Consider the following 21,882-nt stretch of genomic DNA (forward strand, 5'->3'; position numbering starts at 1 on the left):
ACAAGCTCCAACTCGGTTTTACAGTGAAAACTGCAGGAACTTCAAACCGGCACTAGGAAACAGACTGAGGAAGCAGAGAAAAAGTGTCTCCTGCAACCCGTTCCCTTCGTGCTAGATGAACGAACGTCTCTCCACTTGCTCAGTTCTGAGAGATATGTGCGTGTGAAAGCCGTCCTTCACCTAGCTTTTTGGGAACACAAAGTTTCTTTGCAGTTGCAAACTCCATTCCATACATATATATGGGGAGGTACTAGCTCCAACTCGGTTTGACAGTGAAAACTGCAGGAACTTCAAACCGGCACTAGGAAACAGACTGAGAAAGCAGAGAAAAAGTGTCTCCTGCAACGCGTTCCCTTGGTGCTAGATGAACGAACGTCTCTCCACTTGCTCTGTTCTGAGAGATAAGTGTGTGTGAAAGCCGTCCTTCACCTAGCTTGTTGGGAACACAAAGTTTCTTTTCAGTTGCAAACTCCATTCCATACATATATATGGGGAGGTAGAAGCTCCAACTCCGTTTTACAGTGAAAACTGCTGGAACTTCAAACCGGCACTAGGTAACAGACTGAGAAAGCAGAGAAAAAGTGTCTCCTGCTACCCGTCCCCTTGGTGCTAGATGAACGAACGTCTCTCCACTTGCTCAGTTCTGAGAGATAAGTGTGTGTGAAAGCCGTCCTTCACCTAGCTTGTTGGGAACACAAAGTTTATTTTCAGTTGCAAACTCCATTCCATACATATATATGGGGAGGTAGAAGCTCCAACTCGGTTTTACAGTGAAAACTGCTGGAACTTCAAACCGGCACTAGGTAACAGACTGAGAAAGCAGAGAAAAAGTGGCTCCTGCTACCCGTCCACTTGGTGCTAGATGAACGAACGTCTCTCCACTTGCTCAGTTCTGAGAGATAGGTGCGTGTGAAAGCCGTCCTTCTCCTAGCTTTTTGGGAACACAAAGATTCTTTTCAGTTGCAAACTCCATTCCATACATATATATGGGGAGGTACAAGCTCCAACTCGGTTTGACAGTGAAAACTGCAGGATCTTCAAACCGGCACTAGGAAACAGACTGAGAAAGCAGAGAAAAAGTGACTCCTGCAACCCGTTCCTTTGGTGCTAGATGAACGAACGTCTCTCCACTTGCTCAGTTCTGAGAGATAAGAGTGTGTGAAAGCCTTACTTCACCTAGCTTGTTGGGAACACAAAGTTTCTTTTCAGTTGCAAACTCCATTCCATACATATATATGGGGAGGTAGAAGCTCCAACTCCGTTTTATAGTGAAAACTGCAGGAACTTCAAACCGGCACTAGGTAACAGACTGAGAAAGCAGAGAAAAAGTGTCTCCTGCTACCCGTCCCCTTGGTGCTAGATGAACGAACGTCTCTCCACTTGCTCAGTTCTGAGAGATAGGTGCGTGTGAAAGCCGTCCTTCTCCTAGCTTTTTGGGAACACAAAGTTTCTTTTCAGTTGCAAACTCCATTCCATACATATATATGGGGAGGTACAAGCTCCAACTCGGTTTGACAGTGAAAACTGCAGGATCTTCAAACCGGCACTAGGAAACAGACTGAGAAAGCAGAGAAAAAGTGTCTCCTGCAACCCGTTTCTTTGGTGCTAGATGAACGAACGTCTCTCCACTTGCTCAGTTCTGAGAGATAAGAGTGTGTGAAAGCCGTACTTCACCTAGCTTGTTGGGAACACAAAGTTTCTTTTCAGTTGCAAACTCCATTCCATACATATATATGGGGAGGTAGAAGCTCCAACTCGGTTTTACAGTGAAAACTGCTGGAACTTCAAACCGGCACTAGGTAACAGACTGAGAAAGCAGAGAAAAAGTGTCTCCTGCTACCCGTCCCCTTGGTGCTAGATGAACGAACGTCTCTCCACTTGCTCAGTTCTGAGAGATAAGTGTGTGTGAAAGCCGTCCTTCACCTAGCTTGTTGGGAACACAAAGTTTCTTTTCAGTTGCAAACTCCATTCCATACATATATATGGGGAGGTAGAAGCTCCAACTCCGTTTTACAGTGAAAACTGCTGGAACTTCAAACCGGCACTAGGTAACAGACTGAGAAAGCAGAGAAAAAGTGTCTCCTGCTACCCGTCCCCTTGGTGCTAGATGAACGAACGTCTCTCCACTTGCTCAGTTCTGAGAGATAGGTGCGTGTGAAAGCCGTCCTTCTCCTAGCTTTTTGGGAACACAAAGTTTCTTTTCAGTTGCAAACTCCATTCCATACCTATATATGGGGAGGTACAAGCTCCAACTCGGTTTGACAGTGAAAACTGCAGGATCTTCAAACCGGCACTAGGAAACAGTCTGAGAAAGCAGAGAAAAAGTGTCTCCTGCAACCCGTTCCTTTGGTGCTAGATGAACGAACGTCTCTCCACTTGCTCAGTTCTGAGAGATAAGAGTGTGTGAAAGCCGTACTTCACCTAGCTTGTTTGGAACACAAAGTTTCTTTTCAGTTGCAAACTCCATTCCATACATATATATGGGGAGGTAGAAGCTCCAACTCCGTTTTACAGTGAAAACTGCAGGAACTTCAAACCGGCACTAGGAAACAGACTGAGAAAGCAGAGAAAAAGTGTCTCCTTCAACCCGTTCCCTTGGTGCTAGATGAACGAACGTTTCTCAACTTGCTCAGTTATGAGAGAAAATTATGTGTGAAAGCCGTCCTTCACCTAGCTTGTTGGGAACACAAAGTTTCTTTTCAGTTGCAAACTCCATTTTATACTTATATATGGGGAGGTACTAGCTCCAACTCGGTTTGACATTGAAAAAGGCAGGAACTTCAAACCGGCACTAGGAAACAGACTGAGAAAGCAGAGAAAAAGTGTCTCCTGCAACCCGTTCCCTTGGTGCTAGATGAACGAACGTCTCTCCACTTGCTCTGTTCTGAGAGATAAGTGTGTGTGAAAGCCGTACTTCACCTAGCTTGTTGGGAACACAAAGTTTCTTTTCAGTTGCAAACTCCATTCCATACATATATATGGGGAGGTACAAGCTCCAACTCGTTTTCACAGTGAAAACTGCAGGAACTTCAAACCGGCACTAGGAAACAGACTGAGAAATCAGAGAAAAAGTGTCCCCTGCAACCCGTTCCCTTGGTGCTAGATGAACGAACGGCTCTCCACTTGCTCAGTTCTGAGAGATATGTGTGTGTGAAAGCCGTACTTCACCTACCTTGTTGGGAACACAAAGTTTCTTTTCAGTTGCAAACTCCATTCCATACATATATATGGGGAGGTAGAAGCTCCAACTCCGTTTTACAGTGAAAACTGCAGGAACTTCAAACCGGCACTAGGAAACAGACTGAGAAAGCAGAGAAAAAGTGTCCCTTCAACCCGTTCCCTTGGTGCTAGATGAACGAACGTCTCTCAACTTGCTCAGTTATGAGAGAAAATTATGTGTGAAAGCCGTCCTTCACCTAGCTTGTTGGGAACACAAAGTTTCTTTTCAGTTGCAAACTCCATTCCATACTTATATAAGGGGAGGTACTAGCTCCAACTCGGTTTGACATTGAAAAAGGCAGGGACTTCAAACCGGCACTAGGGATCAGACTGAGAAAGCAGAGAAAAAGTGTCTCCTGCAACCCGTTCCCTTGGTGCTAGATGAACGAACGTCTCTCCACTTGCTCTGTTCTGAGAGATAAGTGTGTGTGAATGCCGTACTTCACCTAGCTTGTTGGGAACACAAAGTTTCTTTTCAGTTGCAAACTCCATTCCATACATATATATGGGGAGGTACAAGCTCCAACTCGTTTTTACAGTGAAAACTGCAGGAACTTCAAACCGGCACTAGGAAACAGACTGAGAAATCAGAGAAAAAGTGTCCCCTGCAACCCGTTCCCTTGGTGCTAGATGAACGAACGACTCTCCACTTGCTCAGTTCTGAGAGATATGTGTGTGTGAAAGCCGTCCTTCACCTAGCTTGTTGGGAACACAAAGTTTCTTTTCAGTTGCAAACTCCATTCCATACATATATATGGGGAGGTACAAGCTCCAACTCGGTTTGCCAGTGAAAACTGCAGGAACTTCAAACCGGCACTAGGAAACAGACTGAGGAAGCAGAGAAAAAGTGTCTCCTGCAACACGTTCCCTTGGTGCTAGATGAACGAACGTCTCTCCACTTGCTCAGTTCTGAGAGATAAGTGTGTGTGAAAGCCGTTCTTCACCTAGCTTGTTGGGAACACAAAGTTTCTTTTCAGTTGCAAACTCCATTCCATACATATATATGGGGAGGTACAAGCTCCAACTCGGTTTTACAGTGAAAACTGCAGGAACTTCAAACCGGCACTAGGAAACAGACTGAGGAAGCAGAGAAAAAGTGTCTCCTGCAACCCGTTCCCTTCGTGCTAGATGAACGAACGTCTCTCCACTTGCTCAGTTCTGAGAGATATGTGCGTGTGAAAGCCGTCCTTCACCTAGCTTTTTGGGAACACAAAGTTTCTTTGCAGTTGCAAACTCCATTCCATACATATATATGGGGAGGTACTAGCTCCAACTCGGTTTGACAGTGAAAACTGCAGGAACTTCAAACCGGCACTAGGAAACAGACTGAGAAAGCAGAGAAAAAGTGTCTCCTGCAACGCGTTCCCTTGGTGCTAGATGAACGAACGTCTCTCCACTTGCTCTGTTCTGAGAGTTAAGTGTGTGTGAAAGCCGTCCTTCACCTAGCTTGTTGGGAACACAAAGTTTCTTTTCAGTTGCAAACTCCATTCCATACATATATATGGGGAGGTAGAAGCTCCAACTCCGTTTTACAGTGAAAACTGCTGGAACTTCAAACAGGCACTAGGTAACAGACTGAGAAAGCAGAGAAAAAGTGTCTCCTGCTACCCGTCCCCTTGGTGCTAGATGAACGAACGTCTCTCCACTTGCTCAGTTCTGAGAGATAAGTGTGTGTGAAAGCCGTCCTTCACCTAGCTTGTTGGGAACACAAAGTTTATTTTCAGTTGCAAACTCCATTCCATACATATATATGGGGAGGTAGAAGCTCCAACTCGGTTTTACAGTGAAAACTGCTGGAACTTCAAACCGGCACTAGGTAACAGACTGAGAAAGCAGAGAAAAAGTGTCTCCTGCTACCCGTCCCCTTGGTGCTAGATGAACGAACGTCTCTCCACTTGCTCAGTTCTGAGAGATAAGAGTGTGTGAAAGCCGTACTTCACCTAGCTTGTTGGGAATACAAAGTTTCTTTTCAGTTGCAAACTCCATTCCATACATATATATGGGGAGGTAGAAGCTCCAACTCCGTTTTACAGTGAAAACTGCAGGAACTTCAAACCGGCACTAGGAAACAGACTGAGAAAGCAGAGAAAAAGTGTCTCCTTCAACCCGTTCCCTTGGTGCTAGATGAACGAACGTTTCTCAACTTGCTCAGTTATGAGAGAAAATTATGTGTGAAAGCCGTCCTTCACCTAGCTTGTTGGGAACACAAAGTTTCTTTTCAGTTGCAAACTCCATTCCATACTTATATATGGGGAGGTACTAGCTCCAACTCGGTTTGACATTGAAAAAGGCAGGAACTTCAAACCGGCACTAGGAAACAGACTGAGAAAGCAGAGAAAAAGTGTCTCCTGCAACCCGTTCCCTTGGTGCTAGATGAACGAACGTCTCTCCACTTGCTCTGTTCTGAGAGATAAGTGTGTGTGAAAGCCGTACTTCACCTAGCTTGTTGGGAACACAAAGTTTCTTTTCAGTTGCAAACTCCATTCCATACATATATATGGGGAGGTACAAGCTCCAACTCGTTTTTACAGTGAAAACTGCAGGAACTTCAAACCGGCACTAGGAAACAGACTGAGAAATCAGAGAAAAAGTGTCCCCTGCAACCCGTTCCCTTGGTGCTAGATGAACGAACGGCTCTCCACTTGCTCAGTTCTGAGAGATATGTGTGTGTGAAAGCCGTACTTCACCTACCTTGTTGGGAACACAAAGTTTCTTTTCAGTTGCAAACTCCATTCCATACATATATATGGGGAGGTAGAAGCTCCAACTCCGTTTTACAGTGAAAACTGCAGGAACTTCAAACCGGCACTAGGAAACAGACTGAGAATTCAGAGAAAAAGTGTCCCTTCAACCCGTTCCCTTGGTGCTAGATGAACGAACGTCTCTCAACTTGCTCAGTTATGAGAGAAAATTATGTGTGAAAGCCGTCCTTCACCTAGCTTGTTGGGAACACAAAGTTTCTTTTCAGTTGCAAACTCCATTCCATACTTATATAAGGGGAGGTACTAGCTCCAACTCGGTTTGACATTGAAAAAGGCAGGGACTTCAAACCGGCACTAGGGATCAGACTGAGAAAGCAGAGAAAAAGTGTCTCCTGCAACCCGTTCCCTTGGTGCTAGATGAACGAACGTCTCTCCACTTGCTCTGTTCTGAGAGATAAGTGTGTGTGAAAGCCGTACTTCACCTAGCTTGTTGGGAACACAAAGTTTCTTTTCAGTTGCAAACTCCATTCCATACATATATATGGGGAGGTACAAGCTCCAACTCGTTTTTACAGTGAAAACTGCAGGAACTTCAAACCGGCACTAGGAAACAGACTGAGAAATCAGAGAAAAAGTGTCCCCTGCAACCCGTTCCCTTGGTGCTAGATGAACGAACGACTCTCCACTTGCTCAGTTCTGAGAGATATGTGTGTGTGAAAGCCGTCCTTCACCTAGCTTGTTGGGAACACAAAGTTTCTTTTCAGTTGCAAACTCCATTCCATACATATATATGGGGAGGTACAAGCTCCAACTCGGTTTGCCAGTGAAAACTGCAGGAACTTCAAACCGGCACTAGGAAACAGACTGAGGAAGCAGAGAAAAAGTGTCTCCTGCAACACGTTCCCTTGGTGCTAGATGAACGAACGTCTCTCCACTTGCTCAGTTCTGAGAGATAAGTGTGTGTGAAAGCCGTTCTTCACCTAGCTTGTTGGGAACACAAAGTTTCTTTTCAGTTGCAAACTCCATTCCATACATATATATGGGGAGGTACAAGCTCCAACTCGGTTTTACAGTGAAAACTGCAGGAACTTCAAACCGGCACTAGGAAACAGACTGAGGAAGCAGAGAAAAAGTGTCTCCTGCAACCCGTTCCCTTCGTGCTAGATGAACGAACGTCTCTCCACTTGCTCAGTTCTGAGAGATATGTGCGTGTGAAAGCCGTCCTTCACCTAGCTTTTTGGGAACACAAAGTTTCTTTGCAGTTGCAAACTCCATTCCATACATATATATGGGGAGGTACTAGCTCCAACTCGGTTTGACAGTGAAAACTGCAGGAACTTCAAACCGGCACTAGGAAACAGACTGAGAAAGCAGAGAAAAAGTGTCTCCTGCAACGCGTTCCCTTGGTGCTAGATGAACGAACGTCTCTCCACTTGCTCTGTTCTGAGAGTTAAGTGTGTGTGAAAGCCGTCCTTCACCTAGCTTGTTGGGAACTCAAAGTTTCTTTTCAGTTGCAAACTCCATTCCATACATATATATGGGGAGGTAGAAGCTCCAACTCCGTTTTACAGTGAAAACTGCTGGAACTTCAAACCGGCACTAGGTAACAGACTGAGAAAGCAGAGAAAAAGTGTCTCCTGCTACCCGTCCCCTTGGTGCTAGATGAACGAACGTCTCTCCACTTGCTCAGTTCTGAGAGATAAGTGTGTGTGAAAGCCGTCCTTCACCTAGCTTGTTGGGAACACAAAGTTTATTTTCAGTTGCAAACTCCATTCCATACATATATATGGGGAGGTAGAAGCTCCAACTCGGTTTTACAGTGAAAACTGCTGGAACTTCAAACCGGCACTAGGTAACAGACTGAGAAAGCAGAGAAAAAGTGTCTCCTGCTACCCGTCCCCTTGGTGCTAGATGAACGAACGTCTCTCCACTTGCTCAGTTCTGAGAGACAGGTGCGTGTGAAAGCCGTCCTTCTCCTAGCTTTTTGGGAACACAAAGTTTCTTTTCAGTTGCAAACTCCATTCCATACATATATATGGGGAGGTACAAGCTCCAACTCGGTTTGACAGTGAAAACTGCAGGATCTTCAAACAGGCACTAGGAAACAGACTGAGAAAGCAGAGAAAAAGTGTCTCCTGCAACCCGTTCCTTTGGTGCTAGATGAACGAACGTCTCTCCACTTGCTCAGTTCTGAGAGATAAGAGTGTGTGAAAGCCTTACTTCACCTAGCTTGTTGGGAACACAAAGTTTCTTTTCAGTTGCAAACTCCATTCCATACATATATATGGGGAGGTAGAAGCTCCAACTCCGTTTTATAGTGAAAACTGCAGGAACTTCAAACCGGCACTAGGTAACAGACTGAGAAAGCAGAGAAAAAGTGTCTCCTGCTACCCGTCCCCTTGGTGCTAGATGAACGAACGTCTCTCCACTTGCTCAGTTCTGAGAGATAAGTGTGTGTGAAAGCCGTCCTTCACCTAGCTTGTTGGGAACACAAAGTTTCTTTTCAGTTGCAAACTCCATTCCATACATATATATGGGGAGGTAGAAGCTCCAACTCGGTTTTACAGTGAAAACTGCTGGAACTTCAAACCGGCACTAGGTAACAGACTGAGAAAGCAGAGAAAAAGTGTCTCCTGCTACCCGTCCCCTTGGTGCTAGATGAACGAACGTCTCTCCACTTGCTCAGTTCTGAGAGATAGGTGCGTGTGAAAGCCGTCCTTCTCCTAGCTTTTTGGGAACACAAAGTTTCTTTTCAGTTGCAAACTCCATTCCATACATATATATGGGGAGGTACAAGCTCCAACTCGGTTTGACAGTGAAAACTGCAGGATCTTCAAATCGGCACTAGGAAACAGACTGAGAAAGCAGAGAAAAAGTGTCTCCTGCAACCCGTTCCTTTGGTGCTAGATGAACGAACGTCTCTCCACTTGCTCAGTTCTGAGAGATAAGAGTGTGTGAAAGCCGTACTTCACCTAGCTTGTTGGGAACACAAAGTTTCTTTTCAGTTGCAAACTCCATTCCATACATATATATGGGGAGGTAGAAGCTCCAAATCCGTTTTACAGTGAAAACTGCAGGAACTTCAAACCGGCACTAGGAAACAGACTGAGAAAGCAGAGAAAAAGTGTCTCCTGTAACCCGTTCCCTTGGTGCTAGATGAACGAACGTCTCTCCACTTGCTCAGTTATGAGAGAAAATTATGTGTGAAAGCCGTCCTTCACCTAGCTTGTTGGGAACACAAAGTTTCTTTTCAGTTGCAAACTCCATTCCATACTTATATATGGGGAGGTACTAGCTCCAACTCGGTTTGACATTGAAAAAGGCAGGAACTTCAAACCGGCACTAGGAAACAGACTGAGAAAGCAGAGAAAAAGTGTCCCCTGCAACCCGTTCCCTTGGTGCTAGATGAACGAACGTCTCTCCACTTGCTCTGTTCTGAGAGATAAGTGTGTGTGAAAGCCGTCCTTCACCTAGCTTGTTGGGAACACAAAGTTTCTTTTCAGTTGCAAACTCCATTCCATACATATATATGGGGAGGTACAAGCTCCAACTCGGTTTGCCAGTGAAAAATGCAGGAACTTCAAACCGGCACTAGGAAACAGACTGAGGAAGCAGAGAAAAAGTGTCTCCTGCAACCCGTTCCCTTGGTGCTAGATGAACGAACGTCTCTACACTTGCTCAGTTCTGAGAGATAAGTGTGTGTGAAAGCCGTCCTTCACCTAGCTTGTTGGGAACACAAAGTTTCTTTTCAGTTGCAAACTCCATTCCATACATATATATGGGGAGGTACAAGCTCCAACTCGGTTTGCCAGTGAAAACTGCAGGAACTTCAAACCGGCACTAGGAAACAGACTGAGGAAGCAGAGAAAAAGTGTCTCCTGCCACCCGTTCCCTTGGTGCTAGATGAACGAACGTCTCTCCACTTGCTCAGTTCTGAGAGATATGTGCGTGTGAAAGCCGTCCTTCACCTAGCTTTTTGGGAACACAAAGTTTCTTTACAGTTGCAAACTCCATTCCATACATATATATGGGGAGGTACTAGCTCCAACTCGGTTTGACAGTGAAAACTGCAGGAACTTCAAACCGGCACTAGGAAACAGACTGAGAAAGCAGAGAAAAAGTGTCTCCTGCAACGCGTTCCCTTGGTGCTAGATGAACGAACGTCTCTCCACTTGCTCTGTTCTGAGAGTTAAGTGTGTGTGAAAGCCGTCCTTCACCTAGCTTGTTGGGAACACAAAGTTTCTTTTCAGTTGCAAACTCCATTCCATACATATATATGGGGAGGTAGAAGCTCCAACTCCGTTTTACAGTGAAAACTGCTGGAACTTCAAACCGGCACTAGGTAACAGACTGAGAAAGCAGAGAAAAAGTGTCTCCTGCTACCCGTCCCCTTGGTGCTAGATGAACGAACGTCTCTCCACTTGCTCAGTTCTGAGAGATAAGTGTGTGTGAAAGCCGTCCTTCACCTAGCTTGTTGGGAACACAAAGTTTATTTTCAGTTGCAAACTCCATTCCATACATATATATGGGGAGGTAGAAGCTCCAACTCGGTTTTACAGTGAAAACTGCAGGAACTTCAAACCGGCACTAGGTAACAGACTGAGAAAGCAGAGAAAAAGTGTCTCCTGCTACCCGTCCCCTTGGTGCTAGATGAACGAACGTCTCTCCACTTGCTCAGTTCTGAGAGACAGGTGCGTGTGAAAGCCGTCCTTCTCCTAGCTTTTTGGGAACACAAAGTTTCTTTTCAGTTGCAAACTCCATTCCATACATATATATGGGGAGGTACAAGCTCCAACTCGGTTTGACAGTGAAAACTGCAGGATCTTCAAACCGGCACTAGGAAACAGACTGAGAAAGCAGAGAAAAAGTGTCTCCTGCAACCCGTTCCTTTGGTGCTAGATGAACGAACGTCTCTCCACTTGCTCAGTTCTGAGAGATAAGAGTGTGTGAAAGCCTTACTTCACCTAGCTTGTTGGGAACACAAAGTTTCTTTTCAGTTGCAAACTCCATTCCATACATATATATGGGGAGGTAGAAGCTCCAACTCCGTTTTATAGTGAAAACTGCAGGAACTTCAAACCGGCACTAGGTAACAGACTGAGAAAGCAGAGAAAAAGTGTCTCCTGCTACCCGTCCCCTTGGTGCTAGATGAACGAACGTCTCTCCACTTGCTCAGTTCTGAGAGATAAGTGTGTGTGAAAGCCGTCCTTCACCTAGCTTGTTGGGAACACAAAGTTTCTTTTCAGTTGCAAACTCCATTCCATACATATATATGGGGAGGTAGAAGCTCCAACTCGGTTTTACAGTGAAAACTGCTGGAACTTCAAACCGGCACTAGGTAACAGACTGAGAAAGCAGAGAAAAAGTGTCTCCTGCTACCCGTCCCCTTGGTGCTAGATGAACGAACGTCTCTCCACTTGCTCAGTTCTGAGAGATAGGTGCGTGTGAAAGCCGTCCTTCTCCTAGCTTTTTGGGAACACAAAGTTTCTTTTCAGTTGCAAACTCCATTCCATACATATATATGGGGAGGTACAAGCTCCAACTCGGTTTGACAGTGAAAACTGCAGGATCTTCAAATCGGCACTAGGAAACAGACTGAGAAAGCAGAGAAAAAGTGTCTCCTGCAACCCGTTCCTTTGGTGCTAGATGAACGAACGTCTCTCCACTTGCTCAGTTCTGAGAGATAAGAGTGTGTGAAAGCCTTACTTCACCTAGCTTGTTGGGAACACAAAGTTTCTTTTCAGTTGCAAACTCCATTCCATACATATATATGGGGAGGTAGAAGCTCCAAATCCGTTTTACAGTGAAAACTGCAGGAACTTCAAACCGGCACTAGGAAACAGACTGAGAAAGCAGAGAAAAAGTGTCTCCTGTAATCCGTTCCCTTGGTGCTAGATGAACGAACGTCTCTCCACTTGCTCAGTTATGAGAGAAAATTATGTGTGAAAGCCGTCCTTCACCTAGCTTGTTGGGAACACAAAGTTTCTTTTCAGTTGCAAACTCCATTCCATACTTATATATGGGGAGGTACTAGCTCCAACTCGGTTTGACATTGAAAAAGGCAGGAACTTCAAACCGGCACTAGGAAACAGACTGAGAAAGCAGAGAAAAAGTGTCTCCTGCAACCCGTTCCCTTGGTGCTAGATGAACGAACGTCTCTCCACTTGCTCTGTTCTGAGAGATAAGTGTGTGTGAAAGCCGTCCTTCACCTAGCTTGTTGGGAACACAAAGTTTCTTTTCAGTTGCAAACTCCATTCCATACATATATATGGGGAGGTACAAGCTCCAACTCGGTTTGCCAGTGAAAAATGCAGGAACTTCAAACCGGCACTAGGAAACAGACTGAGGAAGCAGAGAAAAAGTGTCTCCTGCAACCCGTTCCCTTGGTGCTAGATGAACGAACGTCTCTACACTTGCTCAGTTCTGAGAGATAAGTGTGTGTGAAAGCCGTCCTTCACCTAGCTTGTTGGGAACACAAAGTTTCTTTTCAGTTGCAAACTCCATTCCATACATATATATGGGGAGGTACAAGCTCCAACTCGGTTTGCCAGTGAAAACTGCAGGAACTTCAAACCGGCACTAGGAAACAGACTGAGGAAGCAGAGAAAAAGTGTCTCCTGCCACCCGTTCCCTTGGTGCTAGATGAACGAACGTCTCTCCACTTGCTCAGTTCTGAGAGATATGTGCGTGTGAAAGCCGTCCTTCACCTAGCTTTTTGGGAACACAAAGTTTCTTTACAGTTGCAAACTCCATTCCATACATATATATGGGGAGGTACTAGCTCCAACTCGGTTTGACAGTGAAAACTGCAGGAACTTCAAACCGGCACTAGGAAACAGACTGAGAAAGCAGAGAAAAAGTGTCTCCTGCAACGCGTTCCCTTGGTGCTAGATGAACGAACGTCTCTCCACTTGCTCTGTTCTGAGAGTTAAGTGTGTGTGAAAGCCGTCCTTCACCTAGCTTGTTGGGAACACAAAGTTTCTTTTCAGTTGCAAACTCCATTCCATACATATATATGGGGAGGTAGAAGCTCCAACTCGGTTTTACAGTGAAAACTGCAGGAACTTCAAACCGGCACTAGGAAACAGACTGAGAAAGCAGAGAAAAAGTGTCTCCTGCAACCCGTTCCCTTGGTGCTAGATGAACGAACGTCTCTCCACTTGCTCAGTTCTGAGAGATAAGTGTGTGTGAAAGCCGTCCTTCACCTAGCTTGTTGGGAACACAAAGTTTCTTTTCAGTTGCAAACTCCATTCCATACATATATATGGGGAGGTACAAACTCCAACTCGGTTTTACAGTGAAAACTGCAGGAACTTCAAACCGGCACTAGGAAACAGACTGAGGAAGCAGAGAAAAAGTGTCTCCTGTAACCCGTTCCCTTGGTGCTACATGAAAGAACGTCTCTCCACTTGCTCAGTTCTAGAGACAAGTGTGTGTGAAAGCCGTCCCTCAACTAGCTTGTTGGGAACACAAAGATTCTTTTCAGTTGCAAACTCCATTCCATACATATATATGGGGAGGTACTAGCTCCAACTCGGTTTGACTGTGAAAACTGCAGGAACTTCAAACCGGCACTAGGAAACAGACTGAGGAAGCAGAGAAAAAGTGTCTCCTGTAACCCGTTCCCTTGGTGCTACATGAAAGAACGTCTCTCCACTTGCTCAGTTCTGAGAGACAAGTGTGTGTGAAAGCCGTCCCTCAACTAGCTTGTTGGGAACACAAAGATTCTTTTCAGTTGCAAACTCCATTCCATACATATATATGGGGAGGTACTAGCTCCAACTCGGTTTGACAGTGAAAACTGCAGGAACTTCAAACCGGCACTAGGAAACAGACTGAGAAAGCAGAGAAAAAGTGTCTCCTGCAACCCGTTCCCTTGGTGCTAGATGAACGAAAGTCTCTCCACTTGCTCAGTTCTGAGAGATAAGTGTGTGTGAAAGCCGTACTTCACCTTGCTTGTTGGGAACACAAAGTTTCTTTTCAGTTGCAAACTCCATTCCATACATATATATGGGGAGGTAGAAGCTCCAACTCGGTTTGCCAGTGAAAAATGCAGGAACTTCAAACCGGCACTAGGAAACAGACTGAGAAAGCAGAGAAAAAGTGTCTCCTGTAACCCGTTCCCTTGGTGCTAGATGAACGAACGTCTCTCCACTTGCTCAGTTATGAGAGAAAATTATGTGTGAAAGCCGTCCTTCACCTAGCTTGTTGGGAACACAAAGTTTCTTTTCAGTTGCAAACTCCATTCCATACATATATATGGGGAGGTAGAAGCTCCAACTCGGTTTGCCAGTGAAAAATGCAGGAACTTCAAACCGGCACTAGGAAACAGACTGAGAAAGCAGAGAAAAAGTGTCTCCTGCAACGCGTTCCCTTGGTGCTAGATGAACGAACGTCTCTCCACTTGCTCTGTTCTGAGAGTTAAGTGTGTGTGAAAGGCGTCCTTCACCTAGCTTGTTGGGAACACAAAGTTTCTTTTCAGTTGCAAACTCCATTCCATACATATATATGGGGAGGTAGAAGCTCCAACTCGGTTTTACAGTGAAAACTGCAGGAACTTCAAACCGGCACTAGGAAACAGACTGAGAAAGCAGAGAAAAAGTGTCTCCTGCAACCCGTTCCCTTGGTGCTAGATGAACGAACGTCTCTCCACTTGCTCAGTTCTGAGAGATAAGTGTGTGTGAAAGCCGTCCTTCACCTAGCTTGTTGGGAACACAAAGTTTCTTTTCAGTTGCAAACTCCATTCCATACATATATATGGGGAGGTACAAACTCCAACTCGGTTTTACAGTGAAAACTGCAGGAACTTCAAACCGGCACTAGGAAACAGACTGAGGAAGCAGAGAAAAAGTGTCTCCTGTAACCCGTTCCCTTGGTGCTACATGAAAGAACGTCTCTCCACTTGCTCAGTTCTAGAGACAAGTGTGTGTGAAAGCCGTCCCTCAACTAGCTTGTTGGGAACACAAAGATTCTTTTCAGTTGCAAACTCCATTCCATACATATATATGGGGAGGTACTAGCTCCAACTCGGTTTGACTGTGAAAACTGCAGGAACTTCAAACCGGCACTAGGAAACAGACTGAGGAAGCAGAGAAAAAGTGTCTCCTGTAACCCGTTCCCTTGGTGCTACATGAAAGAACGTCTCTCCACTTGCTCAGTTCTGAGAGACAAGTGTGTGTGAAAGCCGTCCCTCAACTAGCTTGTTGGGAACACATAGATTCTTTTCAGTTGCAAACTCCATTCCATACATATATATGGGGAGGTACTAGCTCCAACTCGGTTTGACAGTGAAAACTGCAGGAACTTCAAACCGGCACTAGGAAACAGACTGAGAAAGCAGAGAAAAAGTGTCTCCTGCAACCCGTTCCCTTGGTGCTAGATGAACGAACGTCTCTCCACTTGCTCAGTTCTGAGAGATAAGTGTGTGTGAAAGCCGTCCTTCACCTAGCTTGTTGGGAACACAAAGTTTCTTTTTAGTTGCAAACTCCATTCCATACATATATATGGGGAGGTACAAGCTCCAACTCGGTTTTACAGTGAAAACTGCAGGAACTTCAAAACGGCACTGGGAAACAGACTGAGGAAGCAGAGAAAAAGTGTCTCCTGCAACCAGTTCCCTTGGTGCTACATGAAAGAACGTCTCTCCACTTGCTCAGTTTTGAGAGATAAGTGTGTGTGAAAGCCGTCCTTCACCTTGCTTGTTGTGAACACAAAGTTTCTTTTCAGTTGCAAACTCCATTCCATACATATATATGGGGAGGTACAAACTCCAACTCGGTTTTACAGTGAAAACTGCAGGAACTTCAAACCGGCACTAGGAAACAGACTGAGGAAGCAGAGAAAAAGTGTCTCCTGTAACCCGTTCCCTTGGTGCTACATGAAAGAACGTCTCTCCACTTGCTCAGTTCTGAGAGACAAGTGTGTGTGAAAGCCGTCCCTCAACTAGCTTGTTGGGAACACAAAGTTTCTTTTCAGTTGCAAACTCCATTCCATACATATATATGGGGAGGTACTAGCTCCAACTCGGTTTGACAGTGAAAACTGCAGGAACTTCAAACCGGCACTAGGAAACAGACTGAGAAAGCAGAGAAAAAGTGTCTCCTGCAACCCGTTCCCTTGGTGCTAGATGAACGAAAGTCTCTCCACTTGCTCAGTTCTGAGAGATAAGTGTGTGTGAAAGCCGTACTTCACCTTGCTTGTTGGGAACACAAAGTTTCTTTTCAGTTGCAAACTCCATTCCATACATATATATGGGGAGGTAGAAGCTCCAACTCTGTTTTACACTGAAAACTGCAGGAACTTCAAACCGGCACTAGGAAACAGACTGAGAAAGCAGAGAAAAAGTGTCTCCTGCAACCCGTTCCCTTGGTGCTACATGAACGAACGTCTCTCCACTTGCTCAGTTCTGAGAGATAAGTGTGTGTGAAAGCCGTCCTTCACCTAGCTTGTTCGGAACACAAAGTTTCTTTTCATTTGCAAACTCCATTCCATACATATATATGGGGAGGTACTAGCTCCAACTCGGTTTGACAGTGTAAACTGCAGGAACTTCAAACCGGCACTAGGAAACAGACTGAGAAAGCAGAGAAAAAGTGTCTCCTGCAACCCGTTCCCTTGGTGCTAGATGAACGAACGTCTCTCCACTTGCTCAGTTCTGAGAGATAAGTGTGTGTGAAAGCCGTCCTTCACCTAGCTTGTTGGGAACACAAAGTTTCTTTTCAGTTGCAAACTCCATTCCATACATATATATGGGGAGGTACTAGCTCCAACTCGGTTTGACAGTGAAAACTGCAGGAACTTCAAACCGGCACTAGGAAACAGACTGAGAAAGCAGAGAAAAAGTGTCTCCTGCAACGCGTTCCCTTGGTGCTAGATGAACGAACGTCTCTCCACTTGCTCTGTTCTGAGAGATAAGTGTGTGTGAAAGCCGTCCTTCAACTAGCTTGTTGGGAACACAAAGTTTCTTTTCAGTTGCAAACTCCATTCCATACATATATATGGGGAGGTAGAAGCTCCAACTCGGTTTTACAGTGAAAACTGCAGGAACTTCAAACCGGCACTAGGAAACAGACTGAGAAAGCAGAGAAAAAGAGTCCCCTGCAACCCGTTCCCTTGGTGCTAGATGAACGAACGTCTCTCCACTTGCTCAGTTCTGAGAGATAAGTGTGTGTGAAAGCCGTCCTTCACCTAGCTTGTTGGGAACACAAAGTTTCTTTTCAGTTGCAAACTCCATTCCATACATATATATGGGGAGGTACAAGCTCCAACTCGGTTTTACAGTGAAAACTGCAGGAAATTCAAACCGGCACTAGGAAACAGACTGAGGAAGCAGAGAAAAAGTGTCTCCTGCAACCCGTTCCCTTGGTGCTAGATGAACGAACGTCTCTCCACTTGCTCAGTTCTGAGAGATATGTGCGTGTGAAAGCCGTCCTTCACCTAGCTTTTTGGGAACACAAAGTTTCTTTTCAGTTGCAAACTCCATTCCATACATATATATTGGGAGGTACTAGCTCCAACTCGGTTTGACAGTGAAAACTGCAGGAACTTCAAACCGGCACTAGGAAACAGACTGAGAAAGCAGAGAAAAAGTGTCTCCTGCAACGCGTTCCCTTGGTGCTAGATGAACGAACGTCTCTCCACTTGCTCTGTTCTGAGAGTTAAGTGTGTGTGAAAGCCGTCCTTCACCTAGCTTGTTGGGAACACAAAGTTTCTATTCAGTTGCAAACTCCATTCCATACATATATATGGGGAGGTAGAAGCTCCAACTCGGATTTACAGTGAAAACTGCAGAAACTTCAAACCGGCACTAGGAAACAGACTGAGAAAGCAGAGAAAAAGTGTCTCCTGCAACCCGTTCCCTTGGTGCTAGATGAACGAACGTCTCTCCACTTGCTCAGTTCTGAGAGATAAGTGTGTGTGAAAGCCGTCCTTCACCTAGCTTGTTGGGAACACAAAGTTTCTTTTTAGTTGCAAACTCCATTCCATACATATATATGGGGAGGTACAAGCTCCAACTCGGTTTTACAGTGAAAACTGCAGGAACTTCAAACCGGCACTAGGAAACAGACTGAGGAAGCAGAGAAAAAGTGTCTCCTGCAACCCGTTCCCTTGGTGCTACATGAAAGAACGTCTCTCCACGTGCTCAGTTCTGAGAGATAAGTGTGTGTGAAAGCCGTCCTTCACATTGCTTGTTGGGAACACAAAGTTTCTTTTCAGTTGCAAACTCCATTCCATACATATATATGGGGAGGTACTAGCTCCAACTCGGTTTCACAGTGAAAACTGCAGGAACTTCAAACCGGCACTAGGAAACAGACTGAGAAAGCAGAGAAAAAGTGTCTCCTGCAACGCGTTCCCTTGGTGCTAGATGAACGAACGTCTCTCCACTTGCTCTGTTCTGAGAGTTAAGTGTGTGTGAAAGCCGTCCTTCACCTAGCTTGTTGGGAACACAAAGTTTCTTTTCAGTTGCAAACTCCATTCCATACATATATATGGGGAGGTAGAAGCTCCAACTCGGATTTACAGTGAAAACTGCAGGAACTTCAAACCGGCACTAGGAAACAGACTGAGAAAGCAGAGAAAAAGTGTCTCCTGCAACCCGTTCCCTTGGTGCTAGATGAACGAACGTCTCTTCACTTGCTCAGTTCTGAGAGATAAGTGTGTGTGAAAGCCGTCCTTCACCTAGCTTGTTGGGAACACAAAGTTTCTTTTTAGTTGCAAACTCCATTCCATACATATATATGGGGAGGTACAAGCTCCAACTCGGTTTTACAGTGAAAACTGCAGGAACTTCAAACCGGCACTAGGAAACAGACTGAGGAAGCAGAGAAAAAGTGTCTCCTGCAACCCGTTCCCTTGGTGCTACATGAAAGAACGTCTCTCCACTTGCTCAGTTTTGAGAGATAAGTGTGTGTGAAAGCCGTCCTTCACCTTGCTTGTTGGGAACACAAAGTTTCTTTTCAGTTGCAAACTCCATTCCATACATATATATGGGGAGGTAGAAGCTCCAACTCTGTTTTACAGTGAAAACTGCAGGAACTTCAAACCGGCACTAGGAAACAGACTGAGAAAGCAGAGAAAAAGTGTCTCCTGCAACCCGTTCCCTTGGTGCTACATGAACGAACGTCTCTCCACTTGCTCAGTTCTGAGAGATAAGTGTGTGTGAAAGCCGTCCTTCACCTAGCTTGTTCGGAACACAAAGTTTCTTTTCAGTTGCAAACTCCATTCCATACATATATATGGGGAGGTACTAGCTCCAACTAGTTTTGACAGTGTAAACTGCAGGAACTTCAAACCGGCACTAGGAAACAGACTGAGAAAGCAGAGAAAAAGTGTCTCCTGCAACCCGTTCCCTTGGTGCTAGATGAACGAACGTCTCTCCACTTGCTCAGTTCTGAGAGATAAGTGTGTGTGAAAGCCGTCCTTCACCTAGCTTGTTGGGAACACAAAGTTTCTTTTCAGTTGCAAACTCCATTCCATACATATATATGGGGAGGTACTAGCTCCAACTCGGTTTGACAGTGAAAACTGCAGGAACTTCAAACCGGCACTAGGAAACAGACTGAGAAAGCAGAGAAAAAGTGTCTCCTGCAACCCGTTCCATTGGTGCTAGATGAACGAACGTCTCTCCACTTGCTCAGTTCTGAGAGATAAGTGTGTGTGAAAGCCGTCCTTCACCTAGCTTGTTGGGAACACAAAGTTTCTTTTCAGTTGCAAACTCCATTCCATACATATATATGGGGAGGTACAAGCTCCAACTCGGTTTTACAGTGAAAACTGCAGGAACTTCTAACCGGCACTAGGAAACAGACTGAGAAAGCAGAGAAAAGTGTCTCCTGCAACCCGTTCCCTTGGTGCTAGAGGAACGAACGTCTCTCCACTTGCACTGTTCTGAGAGATAAGTGTGTGTGAAAGCCGTCCTAAACCTAGCTTGTTGGGAACACAGAGTTTCTTTTCAGTTGCAAACTCCATTCCATACATATATATGGGGAGGTACTAGCTCCAACTAGTTTTGACAGTGTAAACTGCAGGAACTTCAAACCGGCACTAGGAAACAGACTGAGAAAGCAGAGAAAAAGTGTCTCCTGCAACCCGTTCCCTTGGTGCTAGATGAACGAACGTCTCTCCACTTGCTCAGTTCTGAGAGATAAGTGTGTGTGAAAGCCGTCCTTCACCTAGCTTGTTGGGAACACAAAGTTTCTTTTCAGTTGCAAACTCCATTCCATACATATATATGGGGAGGTACTAGCTCCAACTCGGTTTGACAGTGAAAACTGCAGGAACTTCAAACCGGCACTAGGAAACAGACTGAGAAAGCAGAGAAAAAGTGTCTCCTGCAACCCGTTCCATTGGTGCTAGATGAACGAACGTCTCTCCACTTGCTCTGATCTGAGAGATAAGTGTGTTTGAAAGCCGTCCTTCAACTAGCTTGTTGGGAACACAAAGTTTCTTTTCAGTTGCAAACTCCATTCCATACATATATATGGGGAGGTAGAAGCTCCAACTCGATTTTACAGTGAAAACTGCAGGAAATTCAAACCGGCACTAGGAAACAGACTGAGAAAGCAGAGAAAAAGAGTCCCCTGCAACCCGTTCCCTTGGTGCTAGATGAACGAACGTCTCTCCACTTGCTCAGTTCTGAGAGATAAGTGTGTGTGAAAGCCGTCCTTCACCTAGCTTGTTGGGAACACAAAGTTTCTTTTCAGTTGCAAACTCCATTCCATACATATATATGGGGAGGTACAAGCTCCAACTCGCTTTTACTGTGAAAACTGCAGGAACTTCAAACCGGCACTAGGAAACAGACTGAGAAAGCAGAGAAAAAGTGTCTCCTGCAAACCTTTCCCTTGGTGCTAGATGAACGAACGTCTCTCCACTTGCTCAGTTCTGAGAGATAAGTGTGTGTGAAAGCCGTCCCTCAACTAGCTTGTTGGGAACACAAAGTTTCTTTTCAGTTGCAAACTCCATTCCATACATATATATGGGGAGGTACTAGCTCCAACTCTGTTTGACAGTGAAAACTGCAGGAACTTCAAAACGGAACTAGGAAACAGACTGAGAATGCAGAGAAAAAGTGTCCCTTCAACCCGTTCCCTTGGTGCTAGATGAACGAACGTCTCTCCACTTGCTCTGTTCTGAGAGATAAGTGTGTGTGAAAGCCGTACTTCACCTAGCTTGTTGGGAACACAAAGTTTCTTTTCAGTTGCAAACTCCATTCCATACATATATATGGGGAGGTAGAAGCTCCAACTCGGTTTGACAGTGAAAACTGCAGGAACTTCAAACCGGCACTAGGAAACAGACTGAGAAATCACAGAAAAAGTGTCCCCTGCAACCCGTTCCCTTGGTGCTAGATGAACGAACGTCTCTCCACTTGCTCAGTTCTGAGAGATAAGTGTGTATGAAAGCCGTCCTTCACCTTGCTTGTTGGGAACACAAAGTTTCTTTTCAGTTGCAAACTCCATTCCATACATATATATGGGGAGGTACAAGCTCCAACTCGGTTTTACAGTGAAAACTGCAGGAACTTCAAACCGGCACTAGGAAACAGACTGAGGAAGCAGAGAAAAAGTGTCTCCTGCAACCCGTTCCCTTGGTGCTAGATGAACGAACGTCTCTCCACTTGCTCAGTTCTGAGAGATAAGTGTGTGTGAAAGCCGTCCTTCACCTAGCTTGTTCGGAACACAAAGTTTCTTTTCAGTTGCAAACTCCATTCCATACATATATATGGGGAGGTACTAGCTCCAACTCGGTTTGACAGTGAAAACTGCAGGAACTTCAAATCGGCACTAGGAAACAGACTGAGAAAGCAGAGAAAAAGTGTCTCCTGCAACCCGTTCCCTTGGTGCTAGATGAACGAACGTCTCTCCACTTGCTCTTTTCTCAGAGATAAGTGTGTGTGAAAGCCGTCTTACACCTAGCTTGTTGGGAACACATAGTTTCTTTTCAGTTGCAAACTCCA

Source organism: Camelus dromedarius, unplaced genomic scaffold, assembly GCF_036321535.1.
Source record: "Camelus dromedarius isolate mCamDro1 unplaced genomic scaffold, mCamDro1.pat HAP1_SCAFFOLD_41, whole genome shotgun sequence".
NCBI lineage: Eukaryota > Metazoa > Chordata > Mammalia > Artiodactyla > Camelidae > Camelus > Camelus dromedarius.